Genomic DNA, 17,864 nt, shown 5'->3' with positions numbered 1-17,864 from the left:
CCAAAAACCAGCAAGTATCCGACAGGGGCAAGGCGTGGGGAAAAATCCAAAAGGCAAGAGCAGGGTCGAGGCACAAGAAGTCAGTCCGTGAACGCTGGAGAATTACTTGCTGTTGGGCTTTCATAATCTGGCACTGGAGGAGAGTAGAGATGGAGAATATATAGGGCCCAGCCCAGGTGTAGGGGAGGTAATTAACAGAGGACACAGGTGACGAGAATGATGATGATTAGCACGAGGCATGGCATGGCAAAACACAGGCAGGATTATCACAGCAGCTGGTAGATTTTCTTTGCCAGCCTTATAAAGGATTTGTTTGCCAGCACTCATTGGACTGACTAATATTCATGAGAAAAGAAATGTCCAAGAAACCCAGTGAACATCTAGAAATGAGAATTTTAAATTTACACAAGTTGGGAAAGTGTCATGAATGATGTGCGTATGTGTCCACAACTGTATATGCTGCTTCCTACAGAAAAACCCCATCAACTTCACATGTGCACAGGTTTTATACATGTTTCCTGCGTGATTTTGGAACCTTTTCAAGGTTTTCGTGTTCAGAAGCAATCACATGGTTTTTCACATGTGAAAACTTGGTCTAATTTATTCAAACTGTTTAGCAGACAGTCACCACTTACAAACCACTGGTTCTGAAATACCCTGAAGCCCATTAGTGGCCCCTTTTTATTGGGTAGTGAGATTATTCACTCTGTGTTTGGTCTGAAATCTTCCTAAAGCACGTGAGCATGGCCAAAGGGTTCAGAGTAGTTGACTTGCAGACAAACACTTTGCAAGAATTAAAATAAATCAAGAAGGTTTAACCTGATTTCCTGCTTTGTAATCTTTTGAATGAAAGCATTTTCCAACAACTCTTTGGCTGAATGAGCAGCACAGTGGCCACAAAACCTCAGTGTGAAACCAGGTGTTTGTGTTTTTTATTTCGCAAATTGCACAAGTTAATTACCAGTTTAGACTAATGCGATAACACAGTGTGAACGCTGGACTTGAGGGGTCGCTTTTGCAACCAGAACACACACACAAAGAAAACTAATAAAACAATAAATACAGAAACCTCTTCAAAATTGGATTTCTTTAGACAAACTTTTAAGAAGCTAACACTGAGATAGAATATTACTATTATGCCCATTTTCATGGTCAGCATCAAAAATATTAGAGTGAAATGTCCCACATGTCGCAAACCTAACATGTCTATCTTTGTTTTTGTTCCAGACAACAGCAGTTCCAGGGTCCAAACCGTAGACTGCTCTCCCCAGAGGCCCGCGACATCCAAAAACATAGATCTTTTCAAACGGCGGAGCAGTTGGCAGGAATACTTGATATGGGCACAGAGTAGCAACGCCTCACTCACAAAGCCACAGCGTATTGATCTTCATGCATTATTGAGGCAGCTTTGGGACCAGATGATATTGGAAGGCAGAGCTTGCTCCCCCGCGCAGCTTACATTCTAACATACCCACTGGACCATGACAGCAATAATCAGACAACAGGCCAAGATGATAAACATACAGATAATACATCTGTTTTAGGATTGCAGCCGTCTTGGTTGGTAACTTTCTAAATGACTGTATTTGTTGCAGGAGGTGCAGACATTTCGTCAAACAAACGCTAACTTGTTTTCTTCAAAAGGCTATACAGATCGTGGTGTCACTGCGGATTGTCAGGTGTTTTCAGGCTGAGTCGTTAAAGTAAATTTATTCAGCTCTGCATGACGTCACCGGCGGCTCTTTCAGCAGAGTTGGCAACACCTAACCCCCTAGAGAATAGGGCTTTACTGTCACCCACAGGTCAATGTCACATGAACCAGAATGTGCAAACAGTGGCACCAGTGATCCCGCCGGGGAGCACAAAAGCTCTCCTTAACAGCGGTCTGCTAAAGAACGGTGTTGGGCATAGAGAGTGTGATGGGGATGAAAGGGGAAAAGTAAGAGCGCGAAGATAATGGTGCTTTAAATTTTGCAGTAACTTGCTTTCAAGAACCATTTTGAAAGCAATATAGCCTTTAAAAAAAAAGAAAAACTTGTCATATGTTCTTGTGTGTTTGTGTGGGCGAGCAGTGCTTTCTGAAAACACTCACCTCTTATACTGAACCCAAGTCAAGAACAAGCAGTAATCGGCGCCCTGCTGTGGCGTTTTGTCTTGCCAGCATCTGGGCACTTGAACAACACAAAATGCTGCATTTCTGCAACTAAATGGAGCGTACAATCTGCGGTTCAACAAGTGGACGTAACTTTGCGAACCAGAATCAATCAGGTGTCCATATGTAATATTTTTAAAACATAAACAAAGCTGTGATTGTAGGACAATTTTTAGCCCAGAGACATATTTTCAGTTTCAAGATTTGTAAACAAAAAAAAACTGTTCTTCAGTTTAGTTGAACACATCACATGACCTGCTTTGTAATTTTTTGCTTTTATTAAACACAAAAAAAAGACTATAGGATTCCTTAAACGAATGCAAAATGTCTGCCCTTTCATGTCAGAAAATTAAAATCATTGTATGTTAAGACATGACAGAGGTGTAGCCGGTTTGGCCAAACCTTCAAATAAGATTACACACATTCTCATGCAATATTGCGAAATTTGACACTCAGAGTATGTGTTGAGGATAACTCTCACCTACTACCACACCACGTTTTAGCACAATATCTGTAAAACTAACTAAACTGTAGCAATTTTTGTGATTTTTAAAGTTAATTGGTCATGCCAGATATGTTGTATTAGATTAACTTCAAAAGTTAAAAGTTAGATGTGAAGCCTTTGATTACCTTCTGAAAGTTTAAATAATTTTTGCCCAGTGGTTCATGAGATAACTTGCTAACAGACAGAGTTGACTTCAAACCATTAATGGCTAAATCTTGCATTGTCTGTTAGTGCTCAGAATATGTGCTGTGGCTCAATCTCAGCTACTACCACACCAAATTTTAATTAGTCGGCTGTGGCAGCAATGTTGAATTGGGCTGATTCCAAAAGTCAATAATTTCTGCAATGACTACTTTGTCAGCCAGTCATACAATATTTTGGTAACAGACAGGCACACAAAACACACGTGCACACTCACGGACATGAGCAAAACCGTTATCGCCTTTCGGCAGCAGTTGAAAATGAACGCTACCATGAATGTTACCATTCTAACTCGCAAGCTAGAAAAAAAGAAACACATCCATCTGTGTTTACACACTTTAAAGATGAGAGAGAGACAATTAACTCTGCAGAATTTCCCAACAAACAGGACCCAAATACAGTGGAGGCATTTCCATTTCATTTTAGCTTAATACTAATCACTTTTTGCAACTAATAAAACACAGATGGTCCTGTCCTTAATGCACCATTTTGTTTGTACCCATCCACAATTAAACAAAAAAGGGAGAGAGGAGGAAATGTCAGTGTTGACAGCAAACATGTAGATAATGATCTTAAAACAAGGATGTGTGAAAGTTTCCACCCATATATTAGATTTTCAAATGCATCTACGCTTGTGTGTTGCGTACGGAATATAAATGTCTCCCCTGTTTTATATTTTTAATCAAACCATTCAAATGCATTATCCTCATATTCATGCAAACACGGTGACGCATGCAAACACATCATCCCTGTGGCGGCCAAATGTTTATGGCAGAGCAAATGCAGCGTGATTCAAATTTGCAGAAAAGCAGCAAACCTCTCATTCACCCGACCAACGCTTGAATGTTCTCCGTGTAAAACGTTCAAATAGATGGAGACGTGCATTTAGGAGGCCTATATGTTTCAAAGCACTTTCCCCTAAGTAAAGACGATACTCCAGATCCTATCAAGCTAGAGCAGATGGAGGCGGTAAAATAAGGGGCAAGTAGAGTGTTTTTTTTTTTTTTTTTGGTTCCCCCACCCCAAAACTGAAAAGTCATCTCGGCTCAAATCCCATCTGCCTTTTCATTCCTGCAGCAAGAAGCTTAAAGCGTGCCTCTTTGGTGTTCCTGACATCTAGGTTCTGTTAATTGCAACATTTGCAGCCGTGTTGGTATTCAGGTTAGGCGCAGGGAACAGATGGCATTTAACTTTAAATATTATTAACATCTCCCCAGCAGTCAGCATCGTGGGTGGGGGTTGCGAGGACAAGAAGGCACGCAGGTGAAATTACCACAGTTTCCTTAACAGCATCAAAGGATGAAATTCAGATTGGGAGCATTTTCCAGCTGTCGCCACTAATCATCCGGGTGTGTTTGTGCATTCGTGCATTGCTGTGTTTTCCATCTGCATGTGTCTATACTGTTATGCAAATGTTATATAAGTATTACAAAGTGTTTCAATTAGAAACAAACTTAATATATATAAACTGCACAACCACTTCTGTGCTAGCACTTTGTGGTAGTAATAAACATCGCATTGCACCTATTTCATCAGCCCACTTGATAATCATAAACACAAATTAATGCTAGACCTACGACCATGGCACGAGAAAATGTCTTTAGCGTAGCAAAATGACTCCAAAAATGAAAAACAGAGTCATAATGCACATGCTGTATGTTTGGATCTGCTTTGAAATAAGAAACAGATAACAGACCAACTGAGAGTGTCTGCAAACTGCTGGAGGAGAGGACGGGTGAGGTGTCGCAGAGATGGGACGACATGGAGTGACGGGAAGGAACAGTAAAGAGGAGGAGGGAACAGTAGGAAATTCAGAGGATTTAGACCAAAGGGAATAAAAGAAAGACTTTTATTTTCTTTTGCATAATCCGGTAGAGTGGCTGCTTTTGATGACAGCATGGTACAATGACAAGCAGTTACAACACTGAAGGGAGCCACTATTCGAGACTTCTGAATGTTAGTATGGTGTCAGTGTGTTGTTGGTTGCAAAGTTGTTTTGCCAGGATTTTCCCCCCTTTGTTGTCCCCTGTTTCCTTCGTTTCTCCCCTAGGTGGAGATGTGGGCTGTCTTCCTAGTGCCAACTAACATCCAGTCATCTCACATGTTGCCCCATCAACCTTCTGCAGTTTCAGATCAGCTAAAACCATCATCCTAAATCTGTCAACTTAGTGATCACAGTGGTGACATTTAAGTGTTTATTTGTACCTTGTGTCTCTCGGTGACACATGCCTGTACCTGTACTTGTTTTTTTATTGTGCAGTTTCTTCTTCAGACTGAAGATTGGATCTTTTATTTGTAAGCAATCTCTCATTTTTGATCAATCCCTGCATGAAAAATAACTCACCTATCTGCCCACTCTCCACCATGATCTTCTTCTCTGCCTCCCACAAAAAAAAAAGACAAAAACAATTAAAACATCCAGAAATCTGTCTATTCCTATTACTGGAAATTCCAAATATAAACCAAAGACGAATGTTTACCTTCTCATTGTTAGCAGGAAGTCATTTATGCAAATGTGTTCAAATATAAGATATTAATGTGTTCAACATCACCGTCATTGCTGGCTTACCTGTTGTCCTATGGTTCATCCTGCTGCTAATTTCTCTGTGTGATATGAGACTTTTTCATGAATTCCTCTTATGGAGTTGGATCACACAGACTAAACTTTGCTATCTTCCCAAATCAGTGAACAATAGGTGTCTATGATCCCACTGCCACTTTTTACCGACTGTCCTGTAGTGGATTTTTGGTTCAGAAGGTAACCACTGCACAGTGTTCAACCAATATTAAAGTGGTTCCTGTCAAAGGGTTCAAGTTCTCAAATCCAACCATTTTTACAGAAATAAACACAAAAGTTTAATTAGGTCAGTGGCTTTTAACGTTTTAGGGAGACCACATGAGGTCATAAATCACCAACTCAGGAACAAAATAAAATTTATAACTAAGGCTAATAGCATTTATTTATTGTAAATGTTTTATTTGACAAATTTTAAATAAAAAATAGTAGTTGAGGTTGATTGTGTTGCCATTATATCTTTGTTTATTTGGCTTGGTGGCAATGTTTGTATATTTTAACCAGCAATAGTAAAGGGTGTTGTTGCAATAAGTGAAAATCATTTTGCTAGCATGTTCAAAATGTGACTGGTGCCACTGTAACGGTGTAAGAAAAGTTATTCACAATGGCTATCAGTGGTTTTACTGAAGGTTTATTCCTACAAGCGAGAGTATCTGATTTAATTAGTGTTTCTGTGCCAGGTTTTGTGAGAAAAGTGAGAAACCTGCACCTTTTACTGTTTCTGTATGTGTTTGAGTGTCTCAGAGAGGCACTCAAAGGTAGAGGGGAAAAATAGCTCCTATGAGTGAAAGCAGGTAATGTTCTGAAGCTTGCACTGACACGTCACAATGTATTTGTCACATTTGAAGCGAGAGCATTCGGCGTCCCTGGTGCCTTGACCCTGGCCACGCAGCCGTCACCGTCTCTGTGATTTCTGGACTGCAGATCACTGACTCCCAGCAACCCCGCAGGCAGCCTCTGAAGTGTCCCTGCCTCCAGCTCATTTCACATTCATAATATTGAAGTCTTGCCAGCATAGCATCAACACATGCTATTGCATGTGTCTGTTTCTGTACAGGTGTGCATAAAAATGGCATCTAAACTAGCAATTTGAAAATTATCAGCCCCTTTCAACTGATTGCCCAGGAAGTATGAAGCAAAACACTGCAGAGCACCCTCCCACTGAAATGCTGCAGGACTGAAACCATAGGAGGTTATTAATCTATGAATAGAGGTGATTACAGCCTGGCTTTAGGTGAATCATCTGCTCTCTTTTTTTTCTAGTTCATAACAGGTGAAAAGGTAACTGCTTGAGTTACCCTGGAGACAGCGATTAGAAAGGGCAGGCGAATCCGCTCAGATTGGTTGGATGAGTGATAAAACACTGAGCTTCGCAGTAAAGTGCACACCGGCGCCATATAAAATATCTGTTTTCTAGAAGATCTGAGCTTCCTGTGAGACAGTCGAGTGATTGTCGTTTCATATTTGTTTGGCCTTGTTCGACGACATTATGCTCATTACGTTCTCCGTAAAGTGCTGGAAACTCAAAGTTCTTTTCCAGAATGAGCTATTACTAAACAGTACACTAATCTGTGCTTATGTTTGCTTTATTTGAGGGTTTTTTTTTTTTTTACATAAAGAAAAGTTTTGGGAGACATAAAGCCTCTGGCTCTCAGTCAGGACTGTGTGGCCTCTTTCTCAAGGGATCAATCCTGTAGAGCCAGTCAGCATCCTTATACGACACTGGGAGCCCAATAACCTTAACGCCAATGGATTGTATTTGTCACCGAGCTAGACCTTCCCATCTTTATACGACCCCAAACAACAATAAAGAGCAAAAAATTGATTCAGTAATATGTGATGGTGACCAGCTAAAGACAGCTTTAGTGTAAGAAAAGGCTCCAGCATTACCCACTGGTGTGCTATTAACGTTACAAAAGATCTTCCTAGAGAAATTCTTCTACATTTCGCCATGACTCATGCATACAAATATATCACATTTTATAACATTTTAAACTGTCCTAATGGTTTGGATTAGAGAAGGTAAATTAGATTTGAAGGTGTCCCACTTCACATGACACTGAAAGAAAAGCACAAAAACTTATCACAGCAGATATTTATGCAGCTTTAATAATCTGCAGGGTTATTCTTTTATCTTCTGTGTTGTTGTTTTTTCGCTGTTGATATTTGACATTCATCTTCAGCTGTTGCATGGATGCAGCTTTTAAGCTTAGCTCCTGTTGTGGCAATTTTTTTTTTAATAGCATCCATACTAAACTATTGTTTTTTCAAAATTTTTTCTCTTTTTTTTCTTTTTTCTCTTTTATTGAACTTTGATATTTAAAGGGTATTTTTACGTGTAATTGAAAGTCTGTGATTTTCTTTTCACTACTCTGCCATTTCCACTCAAAAGACATTGAACTCTTTTGCAGGCAATATGTAGTTTATAGTTCTTGCCCACTTCAATGAAAGGTGAACAATCATGTGATCAATTGCCTGTGTCTATGAGTGTGTTTGCTTGTCTGTTAGCAAAATATCTCATGAACTACTGGACAGATTTTAATGAAACTCTTAGAAAGTAATTACTGTATGGATATTTACAGATGGTGACCACAGCTAATCAACAATATCAGACACAAACATGGTTATAACTCAATGATCTTTACAGATCTTAAGCTAAAGTTTGGTGTTAGTAGCTGAGAGTTATACCCAACAGATACTCAGAGCACTAACAGATTGCACATGACTTTTGTTTAATACTTTGGCATGCCAGGCAGAAGGTGATATGCATTCTTTCAAGGGATGCTGCTTTCATTTTATAAAATAAATAACCTTTTTTCGTTGTCAGTAGTTGAGTTAACTAACTCTCAACAAATATGATAAATCCTGTTTGCCCTTGATTCAAAATCCAATAAAGAAAATACACTGAGACCAACAGGAAAAATCTGAAAATTACAAATATTCTCATGAGAAAATAAAAAAACATTTTGACATGTTGTTTCCAGTCAAATATATGGTAGGAACAATATTTTTGAGCATCTAGTTGAACATTTTTAAGACCCAAACTCAATAAGTGATCAGTTTTCTGGCCTCTGTTCTACTTCCAGGTAATAGGTAGAGCCTCTGGGCTCCAGCCCAACTCAAACTAATTACACAAATCAGCTTCTGCAGCTTATTATATCGTGTGAGATGAACAGACATATCGGATACCTTTACAGCTTTTATTTCGAGAAGGAAACATACTGCAAACTCTCACCTCTCCACAACGCCTCCCACTCAAGTTCCAGAGAGTCGCCGCTGTTTGTTGAGAGTTCATCACTAATTCCCTTTTTATGAGAACTAATCACAAGCATAAGGTCAAAAAGCTGTTTTCACCAAAAAGGAATGGATATTTCACGTTTATTCAGACATAATTAAACCAATGACAAATACATTTAATACCTTGGATGGGGACAGTAAGACTGTTTACTTTCATAAACATGGTTATGCTTTCATAAGGACGCTGCTAGAGTACTGCAACTATGGTATCTTGAATAAAACAGGATCCTGGGCGTACAATGCCAGGACAGTTGCAGAAAATGCTCAGAGCAAGAAGAAAATACCTACAGTATGAGTTTGATCAAATAAACCCAACAAAAATGATCCTCCCCACAGCTCACTCTGTTTTGAATAACTTTATTCTGGCAAAATATAAAATAAGAATAGTAAACACAACTATGGCAGGTTCTTTATACTTTTACCAAAGATGTCTGTAGAAAACACCTAGAACTCTCTAATGCTTGCATTGAACTCAACGGTGCTGTTACAAATATGAAAGTATGAGGTTTTTGTTGTTGCAGGTTCCTTGGAGTAAAAGATTCACTTTTATCACACAGAATAAGCCTTGAAAACAGTACTTACATACCACAGTCATAAATAAAAGCTTTTTTTGTAGTTGCTGTGTTTGTTTTTATTTTGCTATAAGTATTTTTATCACACATATAATCATGATATTGTGATGTAGTTTTGAGTGTAGTTTAATTTTTGTTTCACATTGTCATTAAATAAAAATGCACGTCAATGGGCCTGCATTTAAATATCCAGTTAATGTTTTAAAGCAAAAGTGCCAAGAATGGGGATAAAACAAATACATTTCTTTTTAGACGCCTTGAAGGAGTAAAAAGGCAAGCGTATTGATCACAAATCTGCCATTCGTCCTGCCAATAATTCCATCACCGCAATAAGAAGTCCCTGTAGGATAACTGACATGTAATAGTAGCCAAATGTAGACTCCTAATGTGTCCTTCTTTTCTAGACTTGACTGAATAATTTATACAAGAGTAAAATGATCAGATGTAAAGCTTTTAGAATCAACTGTGGTTTCCTTTCTTCTTCTTCTTCTTTTTTTTTGCAACATCTTTTCAGGGTCATGGCCTCTGCTTTGTTGTATGATACCATGCTTGAAAGGTTTAAGTGTGCATGAAAACAAACCAGAAGGGAGACAAATGACAAAAGGAGAGAATCAGGAGGAGAGACAGACAGGGTAAAAGAAAAAAATAGTCAAGGAATGAGAGACGAAAGACGGAGAGACGGAACAGTGGGAGAGATGTATGCTGTTTGTCAACGCGAGGAGAGCAAAATGTCAGTTTTTTGTGATGCATCAGTGAGTGATGGCTGCCATTATCCTACCCAGTGGGTATAAGCAGGCAATATTAGCACACACAGTTTCCACACCCAAACGAAACAGACAGAGTTCCCCACAGTGGGGATGCCCAGAGCCAGCAGGGAAAATGGAGTGTGAAAGCATGTGAGGCATAAAGATTGGTGGGGGGAGATATAAAGAGACTGTAGAACAGGGAAAAGAAAAACCGGGAAATAAAGCACGAGGAAAAGGAGCAGGTGTCACTGCACACAAAAGACAAGAAGGCAAGTGTCAAAATCAGAGGAAGAGGGGAAAATAGAACAAAGGAAGTGAGTGTCCCTGATGTTTGAATAGTCCCGGTGTTTAAATATAATGGTCTCTCTCAACCTAGACCACAAAGTGAGATCTGACATCCATTGAACAAAGTGGCTGCGGCAGATTTGGCAGTTTTGGGCACTGCAGTGAGGCGCGCACAATGAGAGCTTTAATTATAGAACAGAACACCTCACAAGCTCTTTTAACACAGAGGGAAGCTCCCTGTAATTGTTTTAGTGGGATGAATGGATATGTGTGTGTGAGAGAGAGAGACATAAAGAGAGAAAGAGAGAGGGCACAGGGATAATGTTATAATGTCTAATCTACTGAAAATAGATCAACTACAATCTGTAATAAATGACAAAGGCATTTTATTTAGACATTTGGCAATTTTTTGGTTTGTTCTATGTCATTTCCTTAAAAAAAACATTTTTTTAAAAGAAGGCAGATTAAATATTCACAGACCTGAACAAATCAAAATCTCATGGGGCACTGTTTTGTTCAAGTGATTGAAAAAATAAAAACTATTCCACTTATTTTAAACCAAAGATTTGAACATTTGAGGGTTTAAATTCAGACTGTCTTTCAGTAATAACCGTGACCCAAAATAGCCTCTGCATATTGACGTTGTGCAGCTGTTTGCAGAGGCCAGTGCTCAAATCATCAATCCTTGGGCTAAATGGAAAATGTTCCACCATCTGAGTCACATCCAGTGAGATACTGAGTTCACCAAATGCAAAGAGTGGACTTTATGTTTCATTAAAGACAAGGAATTGGTAAACTGGTTTACGTAAAGCTGACATACATTTCCTTCAGGGTCAGGTTGTATTCCCTGAACCCTGTCCAGTTTAATCTACCACAAATTACCATAATCAGACCTTCACATGATACTGTCAGCTGGAACTGCTTCTTTAATAACTAAAGATTATAGAAAATTGCTATCTTCCTTGTACAGTGGTTTGAAAATAAGGCGGCAGAACATTACCGCCACATGAAATGAAGTGTGTATCAGGATTCTGCACGTTTCTGTGCACCGCTGGTTGGTGGTAGAAGGACGCAGGTGCAGGTGTGCAGAAAGCAGATTACAGATCCAAAAAGGTGATGGGAATTACAGATTTTTGGGGGAGTCCAGATCATTTGGCTCAGCTCATCGCCCCTCTTTGGGTTCTCAAACAGGTTTCCATTTAGAACTGCTTTTGAGGAGTTGTTTGGGAGCAAAAAGACTGGGCTCCTTTGTTGGTGAGCTAAGCCAAATGATCCGGATCCTGGAAAAGAGCTGGAATAAGATAGCAGTACGAACTGAAGAGCTTTCTGAGAGCAGCCGAAGGTGGCTCTTTGAGAATTTAGTGATGCGTGTTTATGAATTGGCTTTACATGCCAGCACATATTAATGAGTGATGAGAGCCAGTTCCCATCTGAGAGTGCCCCCCCCCCCCCTCCCTTTTCAGCTGTGTTGATATGCTGCACGAAACTATTCAGGTGCAATAACGTACGGGGGAATAAACCATTAGATTATAAAAATGGTGAGTGGTTCAGTCTGTTGGGAGTTTGTATCCTCCTATTTAAACCCTAATAGTACATATTATTGCACCTGATTGGTTGCAGCAAGCATGATGTTTATTCATACTCTCATTTTCCACGCAATGCCACGTTCTGCACATTTTTTTTTTCTCACAACCGAACAATCAGTGTGTTAAATCTATAAGGTTTCTTCACTGTTACATCCTGAACCATCTGTGAACCATGAACGATTATATTAACTGGGAAGTGTCTACGTTTCCTTTTATCTTTTAATTGTATAGCCCTGACGGCACATCTAAAGATGATATACTTTGCTGTTTTGTTGGAGGCTTTAGAGTGATTTGCTAAAGAGATGAGTCATCGTCGTCATTTATCTAAGAACTGCATCTGTCTGCATGGTGTATAGATATGATCAAACTGGAAGCGCATTAAAACAGAGTCATGTAGAAGCAATCTCCTGCGGATTGACTGAATTCGTCCACAGAGGGGTTCTGGAAATTTAGTAAAGCTAAATGGAAAAACATACATCAATATGTATTTGGAACAATATTAGTGTCTTTTTCTAAAGCAAATGATTGGTTTGAATTACAAATTTCAGCAGACGAACGCATTAGCGCATGCAAAACTCAGTGGTTGAATTTTTATTACAAACTAGAGTCCAATGCAGGAAATCTTAAACAAGAATACTAACTTCTTTTTTTTTTTAACCCAAGGAATCTGCTGCAATTTGCCTTTTTTGCGGCACACCAACTCAACATTCGAGTGAAACAAAACGTGATACCCAGATAATCAGAAATACCATTATCTTTTTGGCACAAACAGGACAACATGCTGGCACCTGCATGTGTCAAAATGAAACTGCTGAGGTGAATTTGACTCAGTAAGTGTTTCAGTCCCCTGGGCCTTCAATCAATGTTATTTTTCCTCTTAGATTTGTAATGGCTTGTGCTATAATGGGACTTTCTCCTTGCTGCCATGTGACGATGGGGTTGAGAGAATGACTCAGGAACTCAAACCATTAACGGAAAATGCCACAGAAAGTCAAAGCTACAGAGGACGTTTGTACTCTTTCAACAAGTAGCCGAGGTGCATAAATCTCTTGAAATGTCGCCCTTTCTTTGTCAGTCACGGCCACACTCCAATGCAGCACAGACAAGGTTGAAACAGCAGCAGAATTCAGACAGATGAGTTTTAACAATCTCAAAGAAAACCAACACATAGTTCAGCCCACATCTCTGTCAAACCTCTAGCTGTGGCACCCCGGCTTTGTCTCTCTCTTCTTCAGCGTCTACATCTATATAAAACAAGTCAATAATATGAAGGCAGCAAAGTAATCAAAACAGAGACCTGGCTGTGTACACATGACTGAGAGGAGGAGATGGGGTGAAGGAAGGTGAGAGTGAGAAAACTGTAATTCTCAACTACAAGGAGTTCCACTTGCAAGAAAAGTGTAAATGAACAGAGGTTGTGTCAGCAACAAAAGGAGATTATTTGTTTTCAGCGTTGTAGGAGGGCATACGTGCAAGGCAAGCACTAAGAAAAGGAAGGATAATGTGGGGGGTACCAGGGAAAATGATTTTTTTTTCCTTTTCAGGATGTTTGTCTTCAGTACAAGCACATACACAGCTATAGATAGATTACTGAACAGACCCGCTGAGGGCCCAAGGGAGCCTGTGGGCCACGGTTTGAAGTGTAAAGTCAATCTGACAGCTACAAAGACTCCAAATGACAACAGAGCTACAATGAAAACCCAAACAGCCTCAAACAAACACAAAACAACTTCGAAGCGACACAAAACAACCACAAGAACACACAAACTAGACGTAAACTAGCAAAAAGAAACATAAGCAACTACAAATGGCGGCACAACAACTACAAAGACACATAAACAATTACATACAAAGACACAACAACTATGGAGATGCATAAACAACAACAAAAAACATAAACAACTACAATGAACGGCACAACAAACACAAAGAGACATAAACAACCCAAAACAGCGTAAACAACACAGAAGAGACATAAACAACCACAAGCAAAGACACAACAATCACAAAATTAAAGGTACAATTACAAAGAAACACAAACAGCTACAAAGAGAGATAAACAAAAAAATCACAGACACACAAAATAGCAACATACAGATGTGCTTTAACTACAGACACCACAGTTTCATTCTGAAACCTTGTCTACCGAGAAACACAGTTTTTCCAAATCAATCTTTTCATCTGTTGTTTCCAAAGCCACCCTTGAACATGAGGCGTTGTTGCTAGAAACGTCTTGATTCACTCTGGAACCTGTTTTGAGGCTCCTTAAATGTTGCTTCCAAGCAGAAACAATAAAAATCCTGTGAACAAACTGTCATTCCTGTGTTGAGAGTCACAAAACTTTCACAGAAATCAATGATGAATGCAATTTAAAAAATATTAAATGACTCACCAAACAAGTAAAAAACACACTAATATATAGATGAAGATGTAAAATGCAAACATCTGTTTAGATTGCGGCGTGGCAGGAGAGTTTACGAGGGGCGTTTTAGGGTGAATTAGTCTGTGAGAAAAGTACAAAGAAAAACATTAAGCGGATCTTTGGTTTCAAAATATGTTTTCACCTGCAAACAGTCACAAGTTAGCTCCATTTTCTGAAAGACATAAAGTCTTAGTGGTACAGTTATTGTGCTATTTGCAGTTAACACCAAACCTATATATTTTTGTGTCTTTGCACTCCTTTGCTGTGTTGTCTTTTATTGAAGCAGTGACAGCTCGGCCCTGAATTGAGAATAAGATTGCAGGAGATGATTGTGCTTTTCCATCAACACAACCTGTGAATACGCTCATTGTGCCTGCCATTGTAAGAGTGCTGACAATTGATTTAAAAAGATCTCTTTTTCTATTACGCCTGCAAAGCCCGGAGTATGACGTTATCTGCCGCCTGTGCTCGAGCATCTTTTAAACACCTCCTCCAGACATTTCTGGCATTTCTGTCCAGATTGAACTAAACGAGAATAGATGTCGTAAAGTTTCATTTTTGCGAAACGAGGACAGCGTATGCCTCTTACTCTAAATCAGCCCCATCAGTTCACTGAACTCCTTTCCTCGCTGTGACAGTTGAATATGTGTGGGTGACAGTACAAACAAAGGTGAATCGATGCATTTCCCTGAGGAAGGGGGGAAAAAGCGAAGTTGAGAGGAAGGCAAAGAGTGAGTTAGGGGAGGAGAGAAAAGACTGAGAGATGAAGGTGGCAGCGTGACATAGGGAGTGTGACAGTGTCATGCAGACTGGTTTCATCGTTTCTCCCCAGTGCCCTGGGGAGATCATTAGCTCACAATATGGAGTCTATCAATCCTCGCAGAATACCACTTTCCCCTCCAGATACATGTCCCATCTGTCTGCCGCGCTCTATGTCTGTCTGTTTGTCTGTATGTTCCTCAAAGATGTACATTCAGGATCGTAACATTTCCGTTAATGGGAGGTATTTTGTATAATATACCCTTTGGAGGCATTTCATAGAGAACACAGTGGCCTAAAGAGTAGTTATTGCTCCTTTTGAAAGTTCACCATTCACTCTGTGTACGCTTGTTGGCTGAGCTTTAAACGATTATTGTTCATATGCTGATGGATTCAAAAAAACTCACTCAAAGCAACCCAACGATGGTAAACAAAATGTAAAAAAGTCCCAAGGCAAGGAGCCGTTTTGAGGAAATGAAGAGGCAGTTGACTCAGTATAAAAAAAAAATTAAAAAATGGCACAAGAGTTTCGATTATTACCTCTTTTTTAACCAAAGTACTTTTTAATCCTAGTTCACATCAGGGCTCTGTATAAAAAACAAGAATCAGCTAATGTTTTCTTCAATTTTTCCTAAGATATTAAAATTACATGATCAATAAATGGCATTGTATAATGAAATGTGACACAACCAGTGGTGTTGGAGGAAATGCATCAGTCAGTTCAGAATTAGACTCACAAACAGAAGTGGACCATTTTTATGCTGAATAAATAATGGGTCTGGAAGAGGAAAGCAGGCAAAACACAAATGGTGCATCTGGTGACTTAGGAGCACTTTAAATGCTAGCTTTTTATCCAGCTTAAAGTATTTAAAATTAGTGCATTAATGGATGAATAATGGTTAAAATTTTCTGACTGTATTACGGCTCTACTTATTAAACAGAGGGGAACATTTACATATAATTAGCCTAAATTTTTCATCTCCAACTCAGCCATCTTTTTAGCTTCTTCTCTCCAAGTACTTTAAAGTATCATGTTGTTTTATGCACTTTGGTTTCATATTTTAATATAAATGACCATATAAGCTTACGGTCAAATGGTCCAAAAGAATGCTGCTCCAGTGACCCTGGTGGCAAAGAGGTGAATGAGTTCCTAATCAGAAAATTATGCCTCACACGCAAACACTTACGTTTAGTCATACACACGCAGGTGGACACACACCCACAGACACCCTCCAGGAGGTAATCTCTCTTCCTGTTCCGGCCATGCCTGGTCAGCCAAGCGAAGCTGCCACCTCATTGTGTCCTTCTGTACCAGGGCTGTGTAAGGTCCTCCTGCACAGCAATAAAAAGGAGGGAGGAAAGTTATTCTTCGCCAGTGCACACACACACACACACACACTTACCACACACACACACACTCAGAGTTAAGGAGCCTGATGGCCTGCAGTGCAAAGGAAGGGATTTTACAAAAGCAAAAGTCTCTCTCTTATAAACTGCTATTTCCCTTCATGTTTAATAACACACAGCAATATACATACATACATGTACACACTGCAACCTGGTCATCAAACATCAGCTGTTTTTGTTGCTGTAGTTTTCAACACATGTTGTTTTATCTCTCAGCAAAAAAAAACATAAATAAAGAAAATACAATAAAAGCTGGTAACATATGGTATGTATTCAAGCTCAAACTGAACCAACAATAGGCACTTGGCGGTGAAATAAAAGGAAACACACCCGGCAACATAAAACCCAAGTTCATGACTCATCAGTACATTGCATAACAGATATTAACACTGTTATAAATGTAAAATTAAATGATATGTGGGGAGCAATAAATATGATGCATTACAGCGCTTTAGGAGCAGATCTTTTTTGTCCTCTCTCATTATTGTTTTTCTCACCCGCACTCCTACACTTAAAACTATTTCATTATCAAGACTGGATGCGCAAAACAAAAAGCTAATTTTAGCTGTTTTTTGTTTTTTTTTCCTTTATCATTTACTTCATAATCTGTTTGTGCCATCAAGCACCCTGTTGCTTCACATTCTTTAGCTTTTCAATTTGTTTCAAACAAAAAGTTTTTAAAAATTCATTAACATTTTATGCAAAACGCTTCTGGGAGTCTCCTATTGATTTCTTATTAATAGGATGTTGTTTGATTTTTTTTGTCTTCGTTTTTTTCTTCAGGCTAAAGGTATGTAAAGCTGTCGCGCAACTGGTGAAAAATGTGGCCTCGTGTCACAACCAGGAAGGCCACATTTAGTTTTTTTAATCGTTTGCCATTATTAACTGCCATCGTCTACACACTCATGAATTTCTAATGTTCATTTCTGCTGTTTGAATGTTTTTTAGTTGTTTTTCTTCATCAGGGCGAGCATGTATATTCACTTCGGATCATCTGAAAGTGAGAAGAACACAAAAAGGGCAACAAATAATTGAGTTGTTTTTATGTATTTCACCAGTTTAAAACTTCTATAACATTTTGACAAACCCATAACTGACAGTTTCAAATGTTTAAAACAGACACAGAGATGCTTCCCTTTTCCAAAAGTCTTCAAATTTGAGCTTTATACCAACTCTTTTAGCCCCAAGCAAGTAACCTCAAACAAGACTTGTTGCATAAAGGTTTTGTCTAATTACACACCTCGTTTTTATCCCACATGGGTTGGGAGTCTTCATGCACTGCAGAGCAGCAGAACATTTCATTTAACTCTCAGATATACAGCATGAGTATAAGGTGCAGAGCATAAGAGAGGGCCAT

This window comes from Kryptolebias marmoratus, linkage group LG10 (assembly GCF_001649575.2).
Source record: "Kryptolebias marmoratus isolate JLee-2015 linkage group LG10, ASM164957v2, whole genome shotgun sequence".
NCBI classification, from domain to species: domain Eukaryota; kingdom Metazoa; phylum Chordata; class Actinopteri; order Cyprinodontiformes; family Rivulidae; genus Kryptolebias; species Kryptolebias marmoratus.
This window is presented reverse-complemented; position numbering follows the sequence as displayed.